This window comes from Equus asinus, chromosome 5 (assembly GCF_041296235.1).
Source record: "Equus asinus isolate D_3611 breed Donkey chromosome 5, EquAss-T2T_v2, whole genome shotgun sequence".
NCBI lineage: Eukaryota > Metazoa > Chordata > Mammalia > Perissodactyla > Equidae > Equus > Equus asinus.
The window spans coordinates 33,806,640-33,832,368 of NC_091794.1; the positions used below are offsets into that span (position 1 = coordinate 33,806,640).

The following is a 25,729-nucleotide window of genomic DNA, read 5'->3' on the forward strand; positions in this document are numbered from 1 at the left end:
CACAGTCTGAAAAGAGTTATCTGGGGCAGATGTAGGCACAAAGGAATTCTTGTGAAAGAAGAAATAACACTGACTTATTTGTGCATCATTAAAATACACAATATTCTTTAGAGAATCATAGAGTATTAGAACTGGAAGGAATTAAAAGGTCATAAATTTCTACCTTCTCCTCAAGGAAACAAGGCTGAGGGAAGATTCAGCCAAAGTGATAAGGCCTTGACAGGGTCAGAGTTGAAATTCAGTTTTCCAGACTCTAAGACCAGTGATCCTGCCATCACATCAGAATGTGCAGACTTAGTAATAAGTAAGGAATAATTAATAAGTAATAACTTAGTAATAAGACTTACAAAAAGGCAAGAATTCCAGTTTTGTTTTCCAACAAAGGTGAAATTCAGCATATAGACACCAAAAAGCATTGCATGGAAATCACCAACAAGGCTCAATGGGGACAAGTTGGGTTGCTGTGTTTTCATACAGGAGTTTCCAAAATAGTAGTGGAATTCAGTAAGGGAAGCCACCAGTGTGAGCAAGTGGCTATATTTGCCCCAGTGGAAACAAACAGACCTTCGTTCACATATTTCCAAAGGAATTTGGGTGACCGAAAGCAAAGCAAAAAAGGAATAGTTGGTGCGTTATAGTCCTTAGAGAATTCTGTGAGCAAAATTTGCTAAGACCTATCAAATATTTCAAAGAAAATACTGAAAGAACATCATATTTACAGCACATAAAGCTCATAGCAAAGTCACTAGATGTTTGCTCAGTTTTTTTTTCTTTTTGCAGAAAACATGTTCATTTTTAAACGATCACTGTATTATTATGATTTGAGTGGACATTATCCACATTATATATTGTATGCGGAAAAAAAGTTTCTCATCTCTGCACATATTTGTTCTCAGAAATGGAGGCTGTTTGTCTACTTACTGTAGACAGATAAAGGGCTGAATCACAGAAGGGTATAATTTCTAAGGAGAGAGCACTTTTGCCAATGAGTAGGAGAAAGGGTAGAAAATGTTTTCATAAAAAGGGAATATTAGGGACAAATAAGAGCTCTATTCACCAAACCTGTACATATCCCTTTATCCTTGTAAAACAGGCTATGAAAGCACATAATGACTAACCGAAGCAAAATTACTCCCATTCTAACTTTGCATAATCGCTAAAATGGTTCTGGTTTTTTAACCCTCCCCCTTCAACAACTCTGCACTCTTAAAAAATTTTTTTTCAACCACAGCACAAATGGTTATAGCAAACGAGTGTACTGGGCACATCTGCTGTTCCAGAAAGAATTCACTCTCCTGTGCCAAATCCACGTCTATCGGAAGAAATAAAAACAAATTGCAAGCAGGTTCAGCAAATGCCCAGATAAATCCTGCACTGACCACATGGGGTAGATTCATTTCTGGTAGTTGGTGTGGTCTGAGAAGGGTGAGGCGATGAAAGAGTCGATCTGGAAGCAAACGTTTCTCTCATGCCTGTCTTTGTCACTCAATCACTGAGAGCACAATTGAGGTAGATTCTTTCTTGCTTTCTCTGGGCAACTATTTAAATAATAGGATGGAGTTTATATCCTCAGAGGTAAAGGGAAATTGGCAATGTTTTGCGAGATATGCATAGGCTTCTTAAAAATAACAATGACAAGAGCAACAACAGTCCTGGTCTGAATGGTCCCTCAAGCTACCCCTTGCTATTTTGTCCATGTATATTATTGAAAGCTTTGCTGCTAGAGTCTCTTTGCTATTTTAGATGATGGAGTGCGGTAAGTATGCTAGAATTTGGAGTAGTAAAGTATTTACGTTTTCTCTTTTCTAGATAGCCACTGTCAGCTGGAAATTTGAGGAAGGCTTGTGGGAGAGATCACCATTATTTTGACCACAGTACCTGGTAACCAAGCTCTATGAGACAGAAAGGGTATGGTGACCAGGCCAAGATCAGGGTATTAATTAGTACCACGACTGAAACTCTTCATCAGCTGAGAAGTACAAAGGGCTGCCAGAGTTCAATTACTTGGGACTTATTCCTCCAGTAGAACTTCCTTCAGAAGGTAAAATGAAGAGTCATTTTATTTATTTTTTTCTTTCTTTTTAGAATTACAACACAGCAGACATTAAAAAATTCAAAGATAAATATTCTTTGGGACACAATTTTAAATCGGGACAACAAGGTCTGAAAGCCCTGGATCAAAACAAATTCACTTATGTTGTTCTTTGGGTCTCAATTTCCTCTTTATATGATAAGGGGATTTGATCAGAAGAATTCAAAGATCTCTGGTAGCTTAAAGTGTCCAAGGAATGCCTTTGATCTCAGATAAATTCTGATACCTGAGGTCCTGTGGAATGACACGTAAGCTGAGACCCTTCTCATTCTGATACTATTTTCAAGATTCATTTTGATAAATCTCAAGATCCATATATGTTACAAAATGCTTACTCCCCTTATGCTACAATGCTATATGAAAATAACAGGATATAAACTTGTATAGATAGTATGATTAAAGTCTAATATCTAATAAGAATTTAAAAAAACCTTGAGTGGTTACTATTAGGAATATAGGTATTTTGCTCTTTTTTTCTTCCTTCACTTTCTTTTATAAAATGAGCAAGTATATTTATATTGAAAACAAAATTGCTTTGTTTACAGAGAAAAACAATCGTATCTCCAAACATCTTTTCCTTTCAGAGAATACATTGCATTTTCTAAAACCACCCAAAAGCAAAGAAATATGATATTAGTTTCCTTCAAATATATGACTTTAGAATTTCTTTTTGAAAAATGGTGTCATTCATACAGTCATCGACCATTAACTGACCACTTTCTAAATACCAGGGATTTCGCCAGCTGCTGGGTAACAAGCTCCAGTTCCTGGCCTCAATGAATTCAACTACAGTCGGGGAAACAGGCAGAAAACCAGGGGAAACTTCTCAGATTCCCAGAAGTCTGACAAACTCTACTTGGAACACAGTGCTCTACTGCAACCCAGGAGTGTTTTAAACATAGAGTTGAGTTCCAGCCCACCAAAGACCAGTGGTTTAAAGGGCCAAGGACCAGAGTCCCTCATTCTAATCTGTAACTATGGATGATATCAGGCAAGTTCCTGTCTTCTCTGTTACTCAACTCCTTCCCTCCAAGGGGCTGGTTAAAAATATTTCTTCATACTTCACACGGGAAGTTGAATTCCAACATCTTCCCCTAGCCTGCTCTTCCTCTGATATCCCATGTATCTCAGATAAATGCCATCATTTAGGTAATTCTTATGCACTCTCAAGTTTGAGAATTGTTATTCTAAATTATAAAACTCAAGAGTAGGGACCATGTTCTAATATTCGCCAGTTCATCCTTTCATGACACTTAGAACATGGTAGCACAAAGATTAAGCTACAGTAGGCTATCAAAAGATGATTGAGGGGCCGGGTCCAATGGCATAGAGGTTAAGTTCACACACTCCACCTTGGCAGCCCGGGGTTCACTGGTTCTGATCCCAGGCACGGACCTACTCACTGCTTATCAAGCCATGCTGCGGCAGGTGTCCCACATATAAAATAGAGGAAGATGGGCACAGATGTTAGCTCAGGGTCACTATTCCTCAGCAAAAAGAGGAGGATTGGTGGCGGATGTTAGCTCAGGGCTAATCTTCCTCAAAAAAAAAAAAACACCCCATCATTGAGGAATGAATGCATCAATAAATGGATATATTCAAATATGAAGTTATCCCTGATTTCCTCACTTTAGTTAGTGTGTGTGTGTGATATCCATTGTGGCTTCCAGGATGATTGGCATTATAGAAGTACAGGAACAAGATAAACAGCATCGGGGCCAGCCTGGTGGCACTGTGGTTAAGTTTACACATTCCGATTCTTGGCAGCCCTGGGTTCACCGGTTTGGATCCAGGGTACGGACATGGCACCGCTTGGCAAAAGCCATGCTGTGGTAGGCTTACGACGTATAAAGTAGAGGAAGATGGGCATGGATGCCAGCTCAGGGCCAGTCTTCCTCAGCAAAAAGAGAAGGATTGGCAGCAGTTAGCTCAGGGCTGGTCTTCCTCACAAAAAAAAAAAAAAGATAAGCAGCATCAACTATAATATTATTTGGTGAGAAAAGGAGAAATCACAAGAAAAAAAGTAAAAAAAAAAACAAACCACAAGTGATCCCAGGCATCAGAGGTATAATCTACAGAGCTATCCATTTATTGATAGATTTCTTCACTCAATTCCACAGCAGGTAAAAACAAAAAACAGCAAAACATACAATTTCCCAGGGATATCATCCATACATGGTAGGCAACAGAATTATTCAAGAAAATATTTTGTTATTATAAAAAAAAGTAGTTCAACATTGACTGCATTTATTTCTTTGTCATTTCATAGATTTTTAACGATGTTTGAACAACATGGTATCACTCACTGTTTCTTAGCCCTGTGAATGAGAGTGCTGGGTGAGTTCTCACGTAAGACATATTACTTCATTAAAACAGTAATACTTATTGTAGAAAATACGGGAAATATTAATAAGATTAATAAAGAAGATGGAAAACACCCATAATTCAAAGCCTTAGAGATAATAACTGTTAAATTTTGGTATATTTCCAAGCTTTTCTTCCTTATGCATTTACACATACACTCTCCTCATAAAGTAATTTGTCTCTGATAACAAGGATTTAAGGAGGCCTGATGTACGGTACATCTAAATACCAGGCACACACATCTAACAAAATGTCAACTCCCCACCTACTCATGTCTCATGTATATCAGATGATCTTCTCTCAATCAGCCACACTGTTCACATGCAATTCAGACCCAGACCCGTGCCAAATACCTCAGTGTTCAACTCTGTGGTACTGAATTCTAAAAGCCTTGCTGTCTCAACATTTGATATTGCAGATGGTGCATCTAAGAGCATTTGTTTGTTATCATTTTATTATCATTATTATCACAATCCTTCTCTCTTTGTAACAGGTAAATTGTTAAGAAGCCAAATATAGAAGGACAGGAGCAGGGCTGTGCTGAAGAAATACTAATCTGGAAGCCACATGTTTATGAAGAGCATAAAGGGAGCCAGACAACAAGCTACGGCAACAAAAGTCCAGGAAAGAAAAGAAAGATGAGGCTCGAATGAGGGACAGAGAGTTGGAAGGAAAAAGCTCCTAGAACATTAATTAGAGAGCTGATACCTGCATAAGTTCTGTCCCAGCATATTTTTTCTTAGAATCTTTTACTTTATACAACGACCTTTCTAACCATGAATAGATATGAAGCAGATGAGATCCACGGGTGTGGCTGATTTGACGGAAACCAAGAAAATATGCTTGAAATGATCATTGTTAAGACACATACTAAACTGGGGTGTCAGACCAAAGAGAAACAAAATCATGGAATAAAGCTATGTTAAAACTGAAGGCCTCAATTCTGGCAGTAAAAATTAAGTGACATTATTTCACATTTAGTAGAATGGTTCCTTTAAGAGGGACGGTGATTTGTTTCTTTTCGGAAATCCAAGTAGCAGAGCCGTCACACAGAAGTCTTACCAGTGGGGCTAGACAACTTTGTGGGGAAGCACAATGTATGTGCACAAGCGACCTAAATGATTTTACTTCTGGCCAAAATTCAAAGATATAATCTTGCCTCTGATTCTGAAAGTCATCATCTGGCTGTGGAGATTCCTCAGGGGGAGGGGAGAAACAAACAGCAAAATCCCCCAAATTATACTCTATTGATCTCACATACTTATTAGACTTTGTCTAAATAGTTTAACTAAAATTGAGATTTGGGGTTACAAAAGAACTGCCAATTTGGCTTTGTCAAATAAAGCACTAAACTGTTCCCCAGGAGTGCTGAATCTCACAAAGTGAAGTCCTCAGAGGTCATGGGTCACTAAATAGAACTCACTCCCAGGGGTCTAGAAACATGGGGTTTGCATTCCTACATAGAGCCTGGGTTAAAGCCACCACACTCCTCACCACTCCCTAGTGTTCCCCAACCAGAGGCCAAGTATCAATGAACCATTTGTCTCTTTGCTTACCCTATGGTTTGTCCTCTAATGAAGTGTAAAGGGAAATATTTCTTTCGTAATAACTTGTCTATTTAAAAAAATGGAAAGAATATTTGCTTTAGGAAATATGGAAGAAAATGTAGATTATGTTTAGGTATCCTCTACGTAAACAAGAAGCATCTATAAAGAAAGAACATAACCTAAAATATAATTCTAAAGCAAACCATATGTTTGCTTGGTTTCGATCACCTACCTGGATCCATGACATTGCAATAACCACCTAGAATAAATGAATTATCAGTCCTCACTGGAGAAGCATAGAGGTTATTTAAGTCTGTAGAAAAGAGTGGTGTGTGATGTTAACAGAAACAAGAATCATACATGCCCACAACACTACAAAAACAAACAAAACAATGACAACAACAGCAAGCAAAAACAAAACAAAATCAAGCAAAAATGTAAACACCAATAGCAAAACTTTCATATTTTTAAATGGAGCTATATAAATGATACATTTCATGTCTTTATTTCAAAATTTATTTTCTTAAATAAATTCTACAGTCTTTAAAAAGTCCAATAATAAAATATCCCCCAATACAATTAGTGAAATTATCATGTTTGATGATTTTGTGATTTATTTTTTAAATATGGCCAAGTATGGAGATCCATGTATAAAGATTAAAGCATTTTGAGCCTCACAAGTTTTCAGTGGTGAAGAAACAATGCAACATAACTTGTATTGTGGAATATAGAGTGTTAAAACCTTATTTTTCAGACTATAATATTTTTAAAGACTTAACAGCATTAGAGTTTTCAGAATGGTTTATAACCCACGTAAAAATGACCAAAAAAAATTATACGGGCACTGAGAGTTTCTTGCACAACTGTCATAAATTCAGTATAAATGTGCATAAACCATATGTAGTTAAATAATCTAGTTATCTATACATTGATAAAAAGTGTCATTCATATGATAGAAGTAAGGGATCTGATTTCATTTTCCTTTAAATAAGGAATTTGTCATTCTTTTGCAAAACTATTGAGAGCTACATGAGGGAAGGAAACCCAAGAGGAACTCACATATTGCTTAAATGGACTAAATATATTTACTTTTGTTCCTCCTAATTTTCTGATCTTTGCCAATGCCCAGAAGTGATAGGATTAATGCAAAAATAAGGGAACACAGCATGTGCATTCAAAAGTGTCTCAAATAAGAGATATATTAAGAAAAGTGCTCTTTGCTAATTAAATAAACATAGCAGATCACAAGGTGCTGGGCTCTTTGGAGTAGAGAGAAATTTATCACAGGAGTTCCCTGGGTTCAAGGAGTTCACATACCAGCAAAAGAGACAAAACAACACTAGTAAATGCCTGTCACATAACAGTCGAGAATGCTAAGCAACACCAGAGAAGTTATTAAGGTTCCCAACGGGTTATTCCCAAACTGGCAGGAAGAGAGTGGCTCCCTGAGTTCTATCTTGTGGGGTAAATTAGAACACAAAGATGGCTTCGTGTTATGTGCTTGCTCGTGCCTGGATTGCAGGTGGATTCTGGTTCAAGCAAATGATGTGAGCAGTGGCACAGACAAAACGATAGGGAACATAGGGAGAACAAGGTGGTAAGAATTTAATAATAGCTGATTGACATTGTGTGCCATCCTTATCTAAGTGCTTTACTTATAACTGAGGAAGCACTTATTATTGTTCCCAGTTCATAGACGAGGAAGCTGAGGTCCAGCGAGCTTAAGTAACCATCTAATGTTGGGATCAGAATCCAGACTCTGCGGTTCCAAAGTTGTTCTATTAGCCACTTTTACACTAAAAGCAACGACCTACAGCAAGCCTGTGAAATTGGATCAGGACAGATTGTGAAGGGTAACATGTGCCTTTAATTTTAGTTGACAACTAATCTGATAGAATTAAGGGACAAATATTAGGGTATAAGAAGGGCAGGAAAGGGACACTCAATGCCCAGAAAAAAAATACATGACAAGGAGAACAATTACTCTCCGAAGAGGGGGACTGTTGTTTCATTAGAGTAAGGACACACACATCTCTGATGCAAATTACTTCTATTCAGCTGAGGGTGACATTTTCAAACAGTCTTGAAAAAGGCAGCTTACCAAATGTTTTTTTTATTAAAGCCCTATTGTCATAGCTTTATACATTAGTCTGTATCCACATATGATCTCAGTTTAAAAGATAATATTTTTAAATATCAAAGTTTTCTCTCCATGTGTGGTGCCATTTAAAATTCTTTCCTCACAGGACAACGAGGGAAATTTAATTATTATGTTAACACATTGTGAAAATTAAAACGACATCAATGATAGTCACAGAACCAGAAGCATGACCTCCCATTCATTAGGAACCATCACAGTCCAATGTACTGTATCCTCAAATTTAACATTTTTTTGTATTGCTTGGGTTTTTAAAACCCAAGGGAGTTAGAGGAAAGAGGCAGCACAAAGCAAATAGGTGAATTATTCCCTAAACCTCTGAAATGGTAAGTCCACCGAAAAGAAAGAAATCTATTTTATTTTAAAGGAAACAAAATAATACTAGACGCTTCAAGAGTCCTTCCTAATTTAAAGTCCTGAGTACATTGCATCAGATAATTTTGGCCATCAATCTCTTAATCTAAATTCAAAATTCAACAGACACAAAGCACATAACCACTTTAGGAAAGGCTGTTTCAAAACACACTGCCTTTTTATTAGCCTGTTATACAGAAATTATGGTAATTTTTTAATAAAGTTATGGAAACAGGCCACATTATTAATTGTATTGCAAATATAATATTTAATTAAAGATATATTATGTTGATAGGATTTAACATCTGGCACTCGGGATTTGCAGACGTGTAGAGTAACAAACATGAAAATAATCACTACAAATGCTCTCCTGAGTTCCAGTCCCCAGCAAAGTCAACTTTAGAACAATATTTAAGGTCTATATTTTGGGGAAACATCTAGGACGAGGGGAGAAACTCATCTACAACTGTCACATATTACATCACCCAGCATTCGGCGGGCCCATTTCTCTTAGGAGATATAAACAGCTTTCCTATAAGCATGTGTTAGTGAGACGGCTGCTGCTCGTGGACCCTCACACACAATCCACTGTTTCTAATTTTTAAAATAGACACTCTAATGACTTTTCTTAGTTTAACACCAAGTTTTCTTGTATATATTCCCCCAAAGTTTTCTAGATTTTTTTCTAATGTCAATTAAACATAGTCAACGGTGGACTAATGAGCCTTATTTAGGAGCGATTCATAATTTACTGCACTTGTACTGTTCCCCGCAGGGCATTTTTTCTCCCACTAAACCTCAATCAAACCTCATTACTGTTGCTTCACAACTACTTTCTGGTCTAAATTTTGTCGCTGGCATTTAGTTAAGAAGGAGACTTTTCCATAATATCTATAGAACCTTTTCCTTTTAAAAATGTCAAATCAAAGTATTCCTAACTTTAAAAGACTGCAGTCAAATTAAGACAGCTAATCTCAACAACAACCAGGAAAACAACAACGAAAGAGGGTTATTTTCTTCTGGTTTAAAACTCATTCCATGTTGCTATGAAAATTGAGACAAACCTGCATGTAGACACTTCTGTAGGCAGCAATGAAACTTGCTCTACTTAAAAGCGGAATGTAAAGGATCCTGACACCTCATCCTGGCCCAAGGAGACCCCCTCCAAAAAACCACAATCTTTAATTACAAGATGCAGCCATGGATTGTATGTGATACCACCTTGAAGATGGATGAAGAAATTACACAACAGCGTTGTCAAATATATGCTTTCTATTTGGATATACAGATGTAGATAAATAAAGACGTGTTTATGTGTGTGTTTACATATATTTTATACAGATTTAATGAAGGAACAGAAATAATTTTGGCAATTCAGTTATAAAACAAGTCCATTTACATGCTCCCTAGTTTTTCTCCTATGAAATACCCATATAAGTATACAGTAATAGTTAGCAGGTTTTCAATTGTAAATGGTTTTGACGTTTTTGACTTTAGAATGTTAAAACCTGGATTTGTAGCCCAGGGGCAAAAGCAGTATATATATCTAAACTTTAGGACTGAACGAAGAATGCCAGTCCCCCAGGCTGGTCCATTCAGTTAAAGAAGGGGCCATTTCTCTTTGTCTCTTCCCTTCCTCACTGGGAGGCATTGCTGTCAGACTTGTGAGAGCCCCTTCTCTCTACCATACTCCCATGAATCCATTCAGTTGCCAAGGGAATGGCCCAAACTCAGAGGACAGTCTTCAAAACTAGGGAGAGGAAGAAGAAAAAAAGTAAAATAACCTGACATACCCTAACATAGAATGGTGAGGCTTAGGAGCAGAAAAATGTAAAAAGGAAGAGGGTCAAGCTAGCACATTTCAACAACCCATATGAACTTGTTATAAAAACCAAGCATTAAAATGCTGAAGGCAAGTTTAATAAGCTTCTAACATGTTATTCTACCTTTTGAGGACTCTGAAGCCTCTAAATGAGTCACTGGCTCCCTGCGGAATTATAAAAAAGTTAAGTTATGCCATGTGACTTATTTATTTATCTGTTCCTTTAGGTCGCCAGCTGAAATGTGGGGTCCCTGGAGAAAAGTTCAAATTACATGTATATTTCCCAGAACACAGTGGAAAAGCTTTACTTCTCAGTCATTTTTTACATAAAAAATAAAAACATATTTTCTAAACTCCTCAGGCAATGATGTTTCATTTCATTCGTACCAAATAACTTTTGTTCAAGTTTTTAAAAGTGTTGTAGAATTGTTATCTGAATGGAATTTTTCAGAGGGGGGAATTTATATCACAGAAGGAACTTAGACCATCTTCCTCAGTTTTAATGCTAAAAACTAAATTGAAGAGATCGGGGATTGAGAAGTAAGATGATGTGTAAAGTATCAAAAAATAAGACCCAAATACAGAAATATGAAGAAAAAACCAGGGAGGGAACAGATATAGAAATGAATAATTTAGATATCAAACATGAGGAATGAACCACCAATAAATAGACCTAACTTAAATAAAAAATGTTCTGTGATTGTTTTAACTCATGACCAAATTCATACACACACAAAAAGACCAAAAGTAAAAGAAAAAAAATCCAAATCTATTTTTTTCTAGTCTAAAACTGGCAATGGGAGCTTACTTTTTAAAGAAAAAAATCCCTCATTTAATTCTTGCTCTTATCTGAGGACCTTCTTTGTCAGTTTTAACAGCAGATTAATCACTTTCGCAGCCTACGGAAAAAGTTTTCTGGAAAGCATAACAGCCTGCAAGTGTAAATGACAGTATTACTTTTCCTGCAGCTCAGCCGCCTACAAATTCTCTCTCATCCATGACTCAGCATGAGGTAAAAGGAGCTAATGAAAAGGGCCACATTTCCTTTTAAAATTTGTGAACTTTCTTCAGCATGCAGAACTGTTAAAAAAAGAGAAATCCCCCAATAGCTCCATAGAAAAGTAAAGCAGTTCTCCATGAATGCTTGCTGGTTAGTACTTAGAAGGTTCCTTCCAAGTAATGCTAAAAAAAGGTTTGTTGTTTGCCCCCAATCCTAGGCCTAAGGTTATAATCTATTGGGGATTTAGTGTATACACATTTCTATATTGCATTTATATGACAAAAATCCTGCTTTGCTGAAACCAAGATTTCAAGAAGAAAGAAAGAAAACATAGAACTTTGTGGTCAAGAGAAGGGACTTGTCCTGGGGCTTTCCCTCCTAGTAAAATACCACTTGATTTGATTGTGCAAACAGCTCTCTAGAAGCAGCAAGCTTCCAAGGGAGCCATTACAGAGGTAGGAGAACTATATTTTATAACACATTTTTTCCTACAGAAAGAAAGATGTGATCACTTTATTGGAAATGTATATAAACTAGTAAGATGGTCTCATTTATAAACATTCATCAATTATTTACTGAATGCCCCATCTTTGCTAGACAATGTGTTAAGCACTGGGCAGCAGGGGCAGGAAGCTTTACAAGATGGTCAAGGTCAATGATCAATGTCCTCATGGAACTCAAAATGGGTGGAGAGTAGGTGATCATGTAGGAGAAGGAGGCAGTGAGTAAATGAGCTTTTACAGGACAGGGTGGAAAGTGTAGGGATTAGGAAGTTCAAGGAGGAAAACATAGGAGTACATAGCAAGGGCACCTAAATTAAGTAAGATCAGAGGAGGTTGCTGAACATTTCTCAAGGGAAATGGCATCTCTGTTGAGACACGGCAATCAAGGGCTTGGAGTGCTGTCAGTGTTCCAGGCAGAAAGAATAGCATGTGACTGTCCAGTGGCAGCTCAATGCCTCTGGGGATCTCAGAGAAGTCCAGTGTGGCTAGAGCACGGATCATAAAAAGGGCAGTATTAAGAAGCAAAAAGAGGCATAATATATCTAAAAAGAAAAACGCTATTATTATTCCTATTTTAAATATGGGAATGAACCAAAAATGGTTACTTGTCTGAGATCTAGAACATGTAAGTGAGATTCAAACCCATTTCTATTTGATTTCAGAGCTTGTTTTCTTAATTACTCTGTTATACTACTGGGCTAAGGAGATAAGGTTATTAGACAGGGAGTAGTACAGTGAGATTTGCATTTTAGGAACAATTGAGTGGACAAATTTTGGGGGGAAGTAGCTATAAGGAAATCAGTTAGGAGGGCATTACCAATAGTGCATGGGAGATGATGGTGATCTGAAATTGTTTAGAGGCAGTGGAGACGGGGAGAAGTAGAAAAGCTGGTGAAATATTTAGGAGGAAAAAATGACAATAAGGGAGAGAAGAGTGTAGAAATAATACCCATATTTCTGGCTTAGGAAACTGGTTAGATGGTGATACAAATCAATTTAACAACACAGGAGTAGAGAGAATTCCAGGGAGAAGTTGATGAATTTATTTTGGACAAATTGAGGCTATGCTTTCCCCAAAATATTCAAATGTACTTGGGCAATAAGCATTTAGAAAGATCTGGATCTGAAGTACAAGGAAGCTTGCTGAAACAGATTTATACAACAACATTACAACACTGGTAGTTGAGGCCACAGAAATAAGAGTCTCCAAACCAAATATGGAAAGTAGAACAAGACCAAGACTCTAGGAAAGATGCCCCCATCACCGCCACCAAAGAAAACCAAGATCTAAGGGGACACAGAAGAAGAGGAGCTAAGGAGATCCCTGAAAGGGGAATTGGTTAGAAAAGTAGGAAGAAAACCAAGAGACTACAGTTATAGAAAAACCTAGAGAAGTTGGCAAGATGGACTGAGTGTGCCACAGGCTTAAACAGGGCAGATGCACAAAGTGAAACTCTGGAAAAAGCCTAGTGAAAGAAGGTCAACAGTGGCAAGAGTGGGCTGAAGAATTAAACCATAGAATCTAAGTTAGATAAGAAAGGAAATACAGACAGAAACTGATGGGGAAATAGAATTAAAGGTAATGGATCGCAAAGATGCTGAAGAAGGGGAGAGTAGGAGTTGTCTGAATGAGAGCTGAAAGAACACAGGGTTGTGTTCAGAGGGAGGTTTTTTTTTTTTTAAATTTCATGATTAATGAACCAAGCAATAACAAGATCCAAGGTGTAACCCTGGGAATGGTGGCTGCAGCTGAGAAGAGATAAGTCAAAGGAGACAAGAGGTCAAGGGACTGAGAAGCCAGGGAGTTGAACCCTGACATCTTCCCATAAGACCGAACGCCTGGACACAGAGGAGAGATAGTGACCCATTTGCCAAGTGGTCAGTGAGTAACAGTTGGGACTGGGAGATTTGGGGATGATGGCAATGTGGAGGAAAAAGTATTTTAGTCAAATGCTGTGAACCTTGAATAAGCATATAAACATATTACTAAATTGTAACTCAAATTAAGAATGCAAGAGAAACTACAATCAACTCGGCTGTTTGTAACTTAGAACTAACACAAAGGTGATATTTGACAAACAAGAGTTCTATTCCCAGAGCAGGTGGGTGAAGGCTCTTCAGGTTTCAACATGCCTGAGGTAGAACACTAGTTTGTCTACATTTACTGTCCCCTGCGTCTATCATCACTTCCAGCCATCAATCCCGATGATGATGCTACATTCTCACAGTTCCTCCTGCACCTTTTCTGCTTTTCCTGATTCTTGCCTCCAAGTGCCCATGGCTTCTCCACCAGATTGATCTTTTGTAGCAAACGGCTAGCCTTCTGTGATGGTCAGTTTTATGTGTCAATTTTGCTTGGCTACAGTCCTAGTTATTCAGTCAAACACTAATCTAGGCACAGCTGTCGAGGTATTTTGTGGATGTAATTAAAAGCCATAATCAATTGACCTTAAGGGAGATTACTGTAGATAACCAGGGTCAGCCTGACTAAAAGTTGAAAGGCTTTGAGAGCAGAGTTGGGCATCTTTAAAGATTTTATCTTTCCTTTTTCTCCCCAAAACCCCCAGGTACATAGTTGTATATTTCTAGTTGTGGGTCCTTCTAGTTGTGGCATGTGGGACGCCACCTCAGCATGGCCTGATGAGTGGTGCCATGTCCACGCCCAGGATCTGAACTGGTGAAACCCTGGGCCGCCAAAGCAGAGCGCGCAAACTTAACCACTCGCCCACGGGGCTGGCCCCGGGGAATCTTTAAAATAGAAGAAATTCTACCTGTGGACAGTAGTGTCCGCTCCTGTAGCAAAGCTCCAGCCTGACCTTCCTAACGACCTACCCTGTGGTTGTTGGATTGTCTAGCCAGCCCACACAATCACATAAGCTAATTCTTTGTGATAAATTTCTTAATATTTATATTCTACTGGTTCTGGTAAAACATTGACTAATATACCTTCTATGAGCATCATCAGTCACACCAGCTCATCTTTGACTTTTGGCAGAAAGCAAACCATTCATAAGGCCTGCCAATGTTGCTGCAAGAATCTGGGCAGACCATTCTTGCTGCATTATGAGTTCCAACCTCAACAAAACTGTAAGGTTGCTTCTGAAGAAAGATGCCTTCCTACTATAAGCTGAAAATACTAGGAATATATCTCCCCAAAGGCCTTTCAACAAGATGAGGACTTCCTGGGTCCCCTGGAAAGTTTTAGCTGTCCCACAGGAGAGGGGAAGCAATTATCTGACACAGAAAGCTAAAATCAGAAAGAGAAGAACAAAAGTAGTAATAACCATGGATAAATACATAATGATTAAAGAGGCAGAGGTCCTACACATTACTGATACATCAATCCTTTATAGGTTATATCTGTCTATAATTATAACTAATATTCAAAGCTTTGGGTCATATTTTTAAAAATTGGAAAAGGAGTGATCTATGGAGAAACATACTTAATTTCAGTAGTATTACTCTCAAGGGAAATATGACAAATGGTTTTACCTTTTGTCAAAACAGCTCTTGGTATCTTGTCAATAAGTATTGCATACAGTATAATAGTTTTCATAAGCCATGGTTTAAACCTGACCTCTTAACTCAATAGGGTCTTTAAACGTATAGTTAGATTCAGAATTATTAATAAAGTTAGATCATGACTAACTGGAAGTACCATATATTTCTTTTTCCACTTTTTAAAATGTGATTGCTTTTGTTGTTTTTTAGTTTGGTTTAGTTTTATTTTGTTAACACAGAGATGTGATGAAACATGCATGATCCTTCTGTGTTGGAATAATTTGAAGCACAGAATACCAATGACGAAAGATCTCAGTCTGAACTCTTTATTTTACACATGATAATTGAAGTTCCAGGGAAGGTAGGCAACTTTTCCAGTGTCACAGAGATTAGGGGCAACCAAGTCTAGAATGTAGGTTTCCCAGCTTTTTGCCTGTGTTCTTTCCACTACACGATGCTGGGTAAGAAAACTTAAAAACATATTCGCATACACACCTCCACATCCCCTGCTTTCCCTACCCTTAGCAAAATCCCACAGGATGCTTTTGGCAGGATTCAGAGATTGCTTTGGCAACTCTAACCACATTCCTGGAATCCATTTGCAAATGCTGGTCAGCAGAGCCTGCTTCACTCCCTTTTTGGTATTACTCACTCCATAAAGGTTAAGTGTATATGAGTTATCATAAGTTTATTTTTATTCTCCCACCACCCCCTTTTTTTGGTAAGTGATCATTGACTACCAGGCACAGGAAATACATTTCACTGAATGATTTTCTAAAATCAAAACTCCATCTGGGCTGGAACGGAGACAGACTTAAGGATGATCATTTATAACATCAATACCAGCTATACTAAGCCATTCAAAGATGATTGGCATGGAGAAAGGGTCTCCACCTTTTCCTGAAAATACTTCCCAGGCTCAATCTTGGCTACTCCACTATCTAACTTGCTGTGTGCAGAGCAGCACAAGCAGCTGGTGGTCGCATTGTGACTCAGGGCACCATGGGGGCAGAGGGCCAGATGAGGAACCAACTCAGAATTGGAGAACGTAAGTCTCAACTAGCAAGTACTAAATGTGATCTCCTTAGCTGGACAGATCAAATTGAAAAAAGAAAAAAGTGAGAGGATGGACTGCTAAAGTCAGTCTCCTTCAAGTGAAAAATAATATTTCCCCTTAAAAAGTTCAGAGAGACACACAAACACTTGCTCCCATCACTCTGGATTAAATTAGGATCATAATAGGTAAAATTAATGGCATGACATGGACTGATGAAGAAAATATCATACAAAGAAAAAGGTCTAAGTAGAGCAGAAGTGGTCCCATGAAGAGGGACTCAAATACATACCCAGAGCAGACATGTGGAGAGAGAAAATAAAGTACGTAAGGTTTTGTTACTAAGACCCAAACTCCTGGCTGCTACAAAGCTAATCAATGAAGATCTTACACACAACTTGAAAAGAAAAGAAAAGAAATCACAACGGTTGCTGGGAACCATGAAGGTCACTCAACTTCGAAGTGGGTTACTGTAACCAGCAGACATATTTTGGTGCTCTGTTCTCTCTCTCATCAAGGTGGCTGGGAAGGAGGATCACTCTACTCATTAAATATTGAAATTAGTGTTAAAAATCATAGTTATACTTTTGTTTTGAGATAGGTTCAAGTATCACAATGATACAAGGACAAGCCATCTCCTCTTAAAAACTCATTCTATTTTTCTAACACACTATATTTAAGGTCAAGATTGTCTCAGTTTCTATTCTGAAAGATGATGGGCAGTGACAAAAGAAAGAGAGAGAAAGAGAGGTTAGATAGAGAGAGAGATGAAAGAGAGAAAGAAGAGAGAGAGAGGGGAAAGAAGAGGAAAGGAGGGAGGAAAACATTTAATAGTTTTAAAATTTGCTCTTGTAGATGTTTATGGCTAAAGGGGTTTTACTTTGCCAAAATACTGTAGCATGCAAATATACAAACACACATACATACAGATGTTTATACAAATTTATAAAAATATACACATTACACCTGTTAGAATGGCAAAAATATCCAAAACCAAGAGTGACAAATGTTGGAGAGGCTGTGGAGAAAAGGGAACCCTCATACACTGTTGGTGGGAATGCAAACTGGTGCAGCCACTACGGAAAACAGTATGGAGATTCCTCAAAAAGTTAAGAATAGAAATACCTTATGACCCAGCCATCCCACTACTGGGTATCTATCCTAAGAACCTGAAATCAGCAATTCCAAAAGTTCCATGCACCCCTATGTTCATCGCAGCATTACTCACAATAGCCAAGTCATGGAACCAACCTAAGTGCCCAGCAACGATGATTGGATAAAGAAGATGTGGTGTGTATATATATACAATGGAATACTACTCAGCCATAAAAAAGGACAAAGTTGCCCCATTCACAACAACATGGATAGACCTTGAGGGTACTATGTTGAGTGAAATAAGCCAGACAGAGAAAGACGAACTCTGTATGACTCCACTCATAGGTGGTAGTTAACATATGGACAAAGAGAACTGATCAGTGGTTGCCAGGGGAAAGGGGGGTGGGGGAAGGGCACTAGGGGTGAAGTGGTGTACCTACAACATGACTAATAATGATGTACAACTGTAATTTCATAAGGATGTTAACTTTCATAACCTTAATAAAAAAATATACACATTATATTATATATACATTTATAAAAATACATAAATTAAAATATACATGTAAAATAAAAGCAACGCAGGCTCATTATAAAAACTTCAAAAATATGTAGAAAAGTCTAAGAAAGAAGTCTTACCTCTTCTAACCCTAGAAATAACTGTTAGTGTATATATTCTTTTAAATGTTTTAAAATATTCATATGCACTTATGTGTACTGCAAATATATGTCACAATTCATGTAATATATAGATTTATATCTAAGTAAGAGAAAAATTTAGTAGATGTGGAAGTAACCAGGGTGTTATTTCCCATTTCAAATAGAGAAAATTAGATAAGAAGAATTTGCTACTATCAGGGAATTAAAAACAAAATTAGGATTTTTAAATCTAGGACTCTACAATTATACATGAGGAATATCAAAGATATCCCCAGATTAAGTTTTGTACAACCAGAAATTCTTGGGGTAGAGAGAGAGGAGAATGTGAGAGAGAGAGCTGGGTGATCCTAAGAATAACACTACTAACTCACGTGAGATCACCGTTTTGCAGCTGATAAAATGTTTCTCACTCATTTCTTCACAACATTTTTATCCGATATTATTGTTGTTCCATGTTTCTCATGAGGACATGACACTTAAAGATGTCAACTACACTGGTTAAGGTTACCAAGAGTAAATGGTGGAGCCAGGACTTCAATGAATGCCTTAAATTATTTACAAATAGAAAAGCTAACACAGAATGTCTTATGTTTTACGAAGATGTAGAAGTCTCTTTGCCATTTCGAATTTCTGCTTCCAGAAATCTGCTCCCTGGTGACAGATTGTCATGGAAATATCACCTCTCCAGGGGTACAGAGTAAGATGCAGTCCCTTCTCCTCCTGCTTATTATCATTCTAGATAGATCAGGCCTACAATAATTATTTTAAGACAAAATAGTTCTGACGCTAGAACTTCAATAATTCAGATTCAGTGTTTGGGTTTTTTTTTTTTTTTTGAGGAAGATTAGCCCTGAGCTAACATCTGCTGCCAATCCTCCTCTTTTTGCTGAGGAAGACTGGCCCTGAGCTAACATCTGTGCCCATCTTCCTCTACTTTATGTGGGATGCCTACCACAGCATGGCTTTCCAAGCGGTGCCATGTCCACACCTGGGATCTGAAGCAGCGAACCCCGGACTGTCAAAGCGGAATGTGCGCACTTAACTGCTGTGCCACCAGGCCAGCCCCCAGATTCAGTGTTTTTAATACTTGTTTTGTTTTCTGAGATACAGAAGACTTGAGACATTACAGTAATGAGTAAAGAACACTGGACTGCAAGTTAGGAAGCCATACTCAAAACTCATCCTCACTGAAAAGCCCTGTAAAGGAGCAAGCCATCTCTTCCAGCTTTACCTTTACCTCCTCTACAAAATGGAACTAATAATAGAGCCGATGAAAGTAACTAGGTAATAGGCAACGTGCCTGGTACAGAGCATAATATGTAGAAGGAACTAATGCAACCTTCTACCAGCCTACCAGTTACCATCTCAAGGAGCAAGCTGAAAACTAACTAGCATGAAGAATGCCATTTCCTCCACTAGACTAAGCACTGATTACATTCATCCAATTCTATTTAAAGGAAACTCACCAATCAGCTTGACCAAATCAAATTCTTGGTTTACCAGAAGTCTGTAAAGGGCCAAAGAATATCAAAGAGCTGCAACTTTTCCTGAACTGGATATAAACCAATGGCCAGAAGTGGAAGAACCACTCAAACAGACCATCATGGCCTCAGCCATTCAGATCAGGGCCCTAAATCAACAGACCATTGGGGGTAGGGGTGGCTACTCTAAGGGGAGGCAGGATGCAGTCAGGCTTCTTTGCACACATCTCCAACCACTGCTGAAAGCCCATAATCCAAAAAGACAATCCCAGCTTATCCCCCAAATCCAATCAGTCACTCAAAGATGCACCTTTTCATTTTGTTTGGTGGAGAAGGAGAGAATAAACCAAGTGGTCCTGAGAAGCAAGACAACTGGTGAGAACCCATTTCTGGGCATCCTTCAATCAAGACGTCCACGTCATCAGCAACGCTAATTTAATAAAAGCGGAGTGGTGGTGCTATAATTGGATTGCCATTCTAGCTAGTGGGTTTCCAGGGTAACCGTGTTCTGCCACAGACAAAATTCACCTAGTAGCACAAAGATTAAGAGTTTGGGAAGTTTGGCATCAAACAAGAGGTCAAGAATTCAGGCTGAAGAGAGCTACACCAAAAGCAAAATACTTACAGTGGACTGGATTCAAAATCTCAGCCCTGCCACGTACTAGCTGTATGATTTCAGAAAAAAAACATTTAACTGGACTAGGCCTTGTTTCCTCATCTGTAAAATGAGCATAACCGTGGTCTGTGTCTCATAGGGTTGTCACAAGGATAAAACAGGGAACTTGAGAACTGATATCGTAATTGGTACATTTTAAACCCTGACAAAATGTTTTTTTTTTTTTTTAAAGGCTATGATAGATGGCCTTAAATCTAGAGACTCAGAGGTCTGGAAAACTAGAAAATAAGTTTTGTTTCCTTTTTAACTTACCACTTTGGAGGGAAAGCACCCTGAAAGATTCTGAAAGGGGCCTGGAATGGCTTACACAACCACGTTGTCTTACGGTCGTGCTCATGTTATTACTGCCCCCACGGTCCTGACTTCTGGGAACACATTGCCATGTCAGAGGCAATTCGGCAAGTCTTAATTGAGGAGGGACACAGCTTTTCAGGCCACAAATTAAGGATTGGGAAATCCTCCTTGCTTAGGGTGTAACAGTTAACTGGAATGTTTCATAGCCATAAATACAGCAGGCCCATTTAACATGCTTCCCCTCAAGAGAAAGACTCAGCTGCTGCAAAAGTAGCAGTTATGAAGAAAAAGGGGAATTTTCCTTTTGAATGAAAAAAAGACCAGAAAAAATGAGCACTTTCAAAGATTCTACAATGTATGAATTCCAGGAGGCGGGGAAGAACTTTCTTTGTGTCTATTACTATTAGAACAGGTATATGAAGATGGATACCAACACTTTCATCTATAAATACCTTCACATATAAAACCCATCATGCCGGGTCCTCCCCACAGGAAATTACACTGGCAAAAGAGAGAGAGAGCTACTAATATACTCCCGTGCTCACACTCGCAAAACTACGTCCAGGCAACCAACAGCAAGGCAGTGAGAGAAATAAAGTTTGAGAGCAAGAACACGCACACACAAAAAAAGTTTCTGTTGTCCTAAGATTAAATGCTGAGGCAGGAAGAGATACTATTCTTGAATCAAGTGAGAAAAGATGGTAAAGTGCGATATTAAAATGCAGCACACTGGAATAAGTTTGCCTCTATAAAAACTGTTATGTTCTGTATGTGATTTAAATTAATGCCTATATTTGTTGGAGATAAAATTAAAATGAAGATAAACGGTGCCAACATATAGCGTGTTTGCTGGAGCAATAAATAAGGCAGTGAAAGGTACTTTACATTTCAGTCACATCCATCTGAACGGGGAGCTCAGAGCATTTGAGGAACATTTGTTAATTAAATGCTATAATAGGTCTTTCAAAAGGAGGCGGGAAGGTTCATTGACCCAGGGCCCTCTGGATGTTACTGACTTGGAAGCCCCAGGTGCTGAAGGCAGTGTGGTTTCCAGTTCAGCCCCTTCTCTGCGTGGTGGTAGGGCCTGGAACACAGAGCTCTCCCGCCACAGTTGGATAACAAACCTCAGATGTCAAGCTCTCACTGTTTATGAACTACCTCAGTGGCGGGCAAGATTACAGTCTTAGCTAGGGAGAAAGGCAATGATTTTGATACACATTGACAACAAATCTCTCCTTTCACCTTTTACCTTGAAAGAGCATGCCATGAATAATTAAACACTATCATATCATTTAACCTCAGCCTGAAAACTTGCCTAAAGTGTTGATTAATGATGCTCTCTCTTCAAGCTGAAATTTTTCAGTCCTTTCCTCCACATATCTCCTCGAACCCTCTTCAGCCCAACACTCATAGCTGGTCACTAGCTCTGTTTTTTGAGTCCTGTTCTCTCAGTCCCACAGACTTGAGGAACTCAAGCTCTGCTTGAGAGGTGGCCAGATTAACTTATAAAGCTAAATCAAGCAAGATAGGGTATGAATTGATAATTGAGTATTGATAACTGATAATTTGGTATACTGGGTTCACTCTACTCTTCTACTTTTACATGTTTGAATTTCCCAACTAGAAGATTCAAAGAAGTCCAATGGGGAGCATGCACAGAAACCGTGGCAGCCCCTTTAATGGGACAACATTCCCCTCTTAGGGAGCTACTAGGGACATGTGCTGGCCAGGGGAGGGCCAGTGGCTTCTAAGGATGGGGCTGCAAAAGAAACACAGGAGTCATCTTTTCGGCAGGTCATTTTAGGCTGACCCAGGTGAAATTTTAGGGAGCCTTAGGGATCACTTTAGTCCACTCTCTTGTTTTTCAGAAGAATTCTCAACTATATTTCTATCGTCCTTTTACAGATTAAAAAAATGCATTCAAATCCATTATAGTTTGATACACATATCAATGCAATTGATGCAAAATCCCCGATCCGCCTCTCCTATTTGTGCCATGGTTTCCCTGCTGTACGATGGACATGATGAGTGCACCTACTTCAAGAGGGCTAAAGGATTCCACACATGTAAAGCATTTATAACAGTGCCTGGTATACAGGAAGCACTCATTGATTGCTCACCATCATTATTATTACAAACTTGGTGGTAGTCATCAATACTGCTCTCCAAATATTTCCAGCTCTCTGCTTTCTGGCACCCTTAGGGTTAGGTGGAGACATATGAATAGTTTTGACTAATGAGTTGTGAGCAGAAGTCCACATGTGTTACATACAGACCAAAGCATACAAGTGCCAGGCCAAGACCCTCAAAGCTCTTTCACTCTGGAAAGGGGGCCAGCAAGGTTTGAGATGGTGGTTATTCCATCAGCCTGCAAACAAACCCTTTTGACACACAATGAACAAGTAGCATAAGCAAAAAAATAAATCCTTCTTTTAAGCACTGAGATTTGGAGAATATTTGTTACCACAGCACTGCCTGGATTATCCTGACTGATACTTCTTACTGTGGTTTACAAAGTGCCTTCACGTCTATTATTCAATTTAACTCTCTAATCAAGAGAAAAGGGCAGTGTATATGTATTTAGCAGATGGGGATTCCAGCCCAAGTTAGTGCCATATCCACTGAATAAACTTAGGCAAGTCATGCTGATTTAGCTGCAAATCAAGTTCTCCAGACTTTTGGTTAATCCAAGGTATTCTTTTAACGCTCTCAGATTCAAAGGCCTTAGAACCCTTAACTATGACAATGCACCTACCCACATTAACCCCAACCCAAACTCTAATTAGAACTGCTCATATTTACTGAGTGCTTACTACAATATCCCATTTAAAAAGATGTCAAATCTGGGGGCCGGCCCTGTGGCCAAGTGATTAAGGTTCTGTGCACTCCACTTCGGCGGCCCAGGTTCGTAGGTTCGGATTCCAGGTGTGGACCTACTCTACTCACCAGCCATGCTGTGGCAGCAACCTACATACAAAACAGAAGAAGACTGGCATAGAGGTTAACTCAGGGCTAATCTTCCTCAAGCAAAAAGAGGAAGACTGGCAATGGATGTTAGCTCAGAGAGAATCTTCATCAAAATAAGATGCCAAATTATAAAATACACCATCAGATATTGCACTATTAGAAACAAAAAACACTGCCATTTAAATTATGACATAGTATTTTGTTATTATGTAGAATTTTTATTATATGCTTATTGAAAGAAATGTCTTAAAATTATTTAGACAGTTTCTTTAATCAGGTCACTCCACTGCATACATACAAAAAAAATATATAAATGAAGCAAATTGAAGCATTCCTGAAGCTTCTTCATATTTAGAGTTCAACCCGTTGAACCACTTTTCAACTGAAAATCATGGGAATTCTATGTTTTTTCCCATAATCCTTACCTCTGGGCCATTAAGAGCAATAATAAACGAGGGGTCCATCATGATCTCTAGGATTTTCTTCCAAGCAAGTTTTGATGAGCATTTGCAACAATGACAACTATATCATGAGTGCCACCTCACTAACAGTAATTAGTCAGGAATTGTCAGGATGTGAATAAATAGGGGTCTTAGATTGACAAAATGTAAGTCTGTGAGAGACACAGTGGCCTTACTGCTCTATGGATAGTACGATTTATTCCTCATAATAAGTACATGAGGTAGCCATTGTATTATTATAGCCATTTTGAAAACAGAAACCGAGGCATGGAGAGATTACATTGCCTGCTGAAGGTCACACAGCTAGTGAGCGGAAGATGCAGAGATTTCTCTCTAAGGTAGCTGACATCTTTAGAGTACTCTCTTAGTGACACTGCAGTATGAATATTCATAATAGCAATTAGATCAGCGCTTTTTTATTCTTTTGTCTTTTGGACAGTGTGGGCACAAGAATTACAAACTCCAAGAAAAGTGCTCAAAAACTTAGTCCCTTAAAGTTTACTCACTGGGCTGTTTATTTTATTTTGTTCAAAGCAAACCAAAGGGAAATTGACCCTTGTGTTACTGCCAACTCCTTTTTGATATAAATGGACAATTTAGTAAACATCTGGGGCTTTTTTTTGGTTATCTTGAAAGAATTGTTGGAAGATCTGCACAGGCCTATCTTTTGAAAATAGTGGGATGTATACGCAGTGAACACATATATACATGTAACTTCCATACCTACACGGACACACATGTGGTAGATCTTTAAACACTTTTTTTATCACATTTAGTTTCATTGGTGTCTATGTTTCTACATGGACTTTATCTTTGGAAAAGCAAAGAAATCACTGCTGTTAAATATTTGAAGACCAAATGTGTGCTTGATCCTCATGGAGCGTGAAATTAGAGTTAATCTATGCCCAGAAGGGAAAACCTTACTAAACAAGTATAACAATTATTTTGTGTTTTTTTCCCAGCAGTTCTTTATCTCTTCTCCTTTTTTAAGGACAGTTAGCACAACTGAACAATTACTTAGGAGGTACAATACAAAGCTTTGAGCGTAGCTCTTTATACACTTATCAAATGAGTATCATAATTTGCTATAATTCTCCCTCCTGATTATATATAGTAGCTATTTCATTTTCTAAATAATATCTCATACTTTTTTTTTTAGAAGTTGGTTAAATTGCTTAGGAGGAGAACATTAGGCTCAGTTTCTTTGAAGGGTAATACAGTGGGAGTGACTGTATAATTATCTCCCGGGCTCTCACCCACTATACAATGTCGTCTACTCTATCTATTGCTTTCCTGTTGAGAACTCCAGTTAATCCTACTAACTAGCACACAGGAAAATGAGGCAGGCGGATTTTATTTTTAACTTGGGACTGAGAGAACAAGAGAAAGAAATACTAAGATTGATCAAATCTGGTGCATTTGCAATTTTTATTTTAAGCCATTTTGGATATATGCGCTACCAAATAGGTAGAGTAATTCAGGCATTACAGCTACTTGTGTAGTGGTGTTGTATTTGGTACTCTCTGCCTGAGACCAATTGTCCTTTAAGCCACTCCACAGCTGGGCTGTTTTACGCCTGGCAATTACCACTCTATTCTGGATGGAGAGTTTTATTTTATTTAAAATTGATGTGGATTTTATTCTGAAAATGCCGAGCATTCCAAATGCCTCATACATACTAGATTTTTAAAAACAATGCA

General features: G+C 38.3%; 1 protein-coding gene and 1 long non-coding RNA gene across 22 annotated transcripts in view; one reads left to right on the plus strand and one right to left on the minus strand.

Annotated features, from left to right (window-relative positions):
• The window catches only part of LPP (LIM domain containing preferred translocation partner in lipoma), a 655,109-nt gene that overhangs the window by 261,820 nt on the left and 367,560 nt on the right, over positions 1-25,729 (minus strand). The gene's annotated exons all lie outside the window — the stretch shown is intronic.
• Positions 900-3,994, plus strand: LOC123286023 (uncharacterized). Its single transcript, XR_011503735.1, has 3 exons — positions 900-1,509; positions 1,810-2,041; positions 2,824-3,994. It is a non-coding gene; the product is annotated as an uncharacterized lncRNA (long non-coding RNA).